This window comes from Chaetura pelagica, unplaced genomic scaffold (assembly GCF_000747805.2).
Source record: "Chaetura pelagica isolate M959 unplaced genomic scaffold, ChaPel_1.0 scaffold512, whole genome shotgun sequence".
NCBI classification, from domain to species: domain Eukaryota; kingdom Metazoa; phylum Chordata; class Aves; order Apodiformes; family Apodidae; genus Chaetura; species Chaetura pelagica.
This window is the reverse complement of record NW_009952482.1, coordinates 19223-22345: the sequence shown is the minus strand read 5'-3', so window position 1 is coordinate 22345 and position 3123 is coordinate 19223. Positions and strand designations below refer to the sequence as shown.

Below are 3123 nucleotides of genomic sequence, written 5' to 3'. Positions count from 1 at the left end.
CTTTTTAAAGCCCAGCTACTATTTAGCTGACTACCCAGCAAACTGTAAAGATGCCAGCTGTTTTTGACATGAATTCCCAGAGGGGGGAAAAGCCCTCCATAAACTAATAAAAAAAAGGAAAAAAAATAAGAGTGCTGGACCAAGAAGATTATATAGATAAGAATTTATGTGGATAAGAATTCATGTGCTGGACTAATGCACACTAAACCTTGTCCTAAGGTGGAGGTCAAATCTGAGTACCAAAACAAGAGGGGAAAAGTACTGTAGCTTTATCATTTATCCAGCAGTTTTCAGGGACACAATCACATCATAGAAAGAACTACCAAAAGCACTGCCATAGACATAACCAATTGTTGCAGTATCTCTTAGGCATTCAACATAAAAAAAAAAAGAAAAAAAAAGTGTGATTTCTTACTTAGGCACCATTTCCACAAACATCAGGCTGTTACCACTGACCCACATCCCTCCCCTCAATGGTTACAACAGTGTCCTGGCTTTTGCTTTTGATTTTACCATGGGAGTGGACAGAAAGACCTGTTGCCAATTTCACTTCTCAAAAACACATGAAACCTTGCAGGCAGGCAGACAGCCTCCCACGTTCACTCCATCCGGGCACGCATAGACACACATACTAAATTTCTTCATACTTGGCCATACCAAATTGGTAGAGCTCCCTCCACGTGGCTGAAAGCTTCCATACATGCAGACAGGCCAGGCAGACACTGCCTGGTCCCACAGATGGCCCGGAGGACATGCTTGCTCTGATCACCAGATTTTTTAAAGAAAGCAATAGTTGGTGAGATGATGGGAGAAAAAGGAAAACAGAAAAGCAACAGTTTAAGCTTGCTTTCCAAGTCACATTGAATAACTGACAGGATCTCATCAGAGCTCAGAAGTAACCATTTGCTCAACTGAAGATGAGACAGGTTACCCCACATGCCAATGTTCTGCTGTCATCCTACCTTTCAAGAGACATCATTATACTAGTAAGGCCAGAAGGGCAGTAACACTGTTTCATTTTTTCAGATGCTCCAGTTAATTTGAACCTAACTGCTGCACACAGGTGGAAGCTGGAAATGCGGCTTCCTGGACTCTGCCTTTGCTGAATCTGAACTCTGAACACCCAAGCTGTGTCAGCTTGCTCAAAGCCACATGTAATTGTGTCTCATCCCTCTCCACGATGCAACGTTTTGTCCTCTAAGAGTGACACTGCAGTGGTTTTAATTGGCTCTTTGCAATAATAATGCTTATCAATCCAGGATGTTAAAAAGCACATCTGTGAAAACATATCCAGTCCTGCTAGAAATCCCCCAAAGTAAACTTACCTGAAATTACACCCCAAAAGTATGCCCTACATAATTCTAGTCAATCAACTGAAAACTATTCTTCCACATGATGCTGACTCTCCCAAACAAATCAGTTCCCCCACATTTTACAAGCATTCTCAACCAGAAATTCTGTGTCTTGGTCCAAGTCTTGATTTGCTGCAACTTTGTACCAATGCTCAAAACATTTTATTTTGACCAAAGCACAAGAAATTGCAGCAACATTGAAAAGATAACATCCCCCCACCACGCTAAGCAATAGGACTTACAGAAATAGTACAAAAAATATCCCTGCCACTGATTTTCAGTGCAGATCAGTCACTAAAGGAATAACAGAATTGTGATTCATTTCCACACTAAGCCTCTCATTGATTGCACACTGTCTTCACTTAGTTGAAAGGTTATCTTCAATGTCTGCTTTCAGACATCTTCAGCATCTCCATGCTGCCTGCCAAACCATGGAGAGGACAGCAAGTTTTGCTTATCATCACTGAAATAAATCTACTCCTAAATCAGCGATGAACAGAGGATATGCAATTCTGCACCATCCTTCCACTCAGCCAGGACACCAACTCAACAAGGACAAGACAACGTCAGGAGCTGTAAAGGCAAGATTCACCTGCTGTCAATGACATACACAAACTCAGGCAGTAGCAAACTCCTGGAATTTGAAGAAGCCCACTGAAGACCAACCTTTTAAATAAGAAACTAATGGACAACAAAATGTCATGCAGAAGCTTACTGCACAGCAGGGAGGGGGAAAGCCCATGTGCAACAATAAACACCAAAGCAAGGATGCACAACTACCACACTTAAATTACTGGGTGGCTCAAAGGCAGTGATGAAAACAGTTTATGAAGAAGGGAAAAAAAAGGGGGGTGATGGTAAATGCCACGTTTTTAAAAAAATATTGCTAATAATTTGAAAGGCAAGTTTCTTTATAAAAGCAGGCAGCAGTTTTAAAGCAGCCACTGACAATGGAGAGCAAGGGAAAGCCCTGGCAATTGTCAATAGCAGATGCAGAAGACAGGGTGGTCCAACTCAGCACCAGTAGCAACCAGGAAACTGGGAGGTGACAGAGTGTCAGGAAGGGCAGTAGACTGAACAAAAGCTGGAGAGAGTAACAAACAAACCCAAAGAATTCTTGGCAGAAGGACTGGGCAAAGAACATGAGGAAGCATTTCAGACTCTAGCTGGGTATGCTGCTCCCAAATAAGACAAGAAAAACAAAAGTGTTGCTGCTTTGCTGCTCTGAGTCAGTAGGCTAAGACCCACATTGAACAACATCTGCTCATCCTTCCTTGCTCCATATGCCCCCCATTCCACACCTCTCCCCACTTCCTGCCACTATTACAGCACTTCCTTGGGAAGGGATACCTGCAGTGGCTCATGTGTAGCAATGATGGTGAAGAAACATAGCATGGACCAGCAAGTAATCGAGTTGATTTCTTAAGAAAAAAAGGACAAGGGAGATATGGCACAAGTGATTATTAAGCTTAAGCACCTTCTCAAAAATGAAAGGTATTTTCATAACTTGTAATTCAACCTGGAAAAGTGCACTATATTCTACTGAACTGTAAGTAGGTATCTTGGCATTCACTGGATTGGAGTACCAGTTTGGATGCCATTAAAATACTGGTATTTCAGCACAAGTTATTTCATTTTCAGGCAAATGTAGGCCTGACACCTATCATTGTCTCAACAACTGGCACAGGTGAACAAGCTATGAAAACTACAGCTTCAACATTATCACACCTTTATGTGGAATACTGAAAATGAATTTCAAAGACTGATTTGT

General features: G+C 41.8%; 1 protein-coding gene across 1 annotated transcript in view; it reads right to left on the bottom strand.

Moving 5' to 3' along the window:
* The window catches only part of MSL3 (male-specific lethal 3 homolog (Drosophila)), a 52588-nt gene that overhangs the window by 48458 nt on the left and 1007 nt on the right, over positions 1 to 3123 (bottom strand). The window lies entirely within an intron of this gene.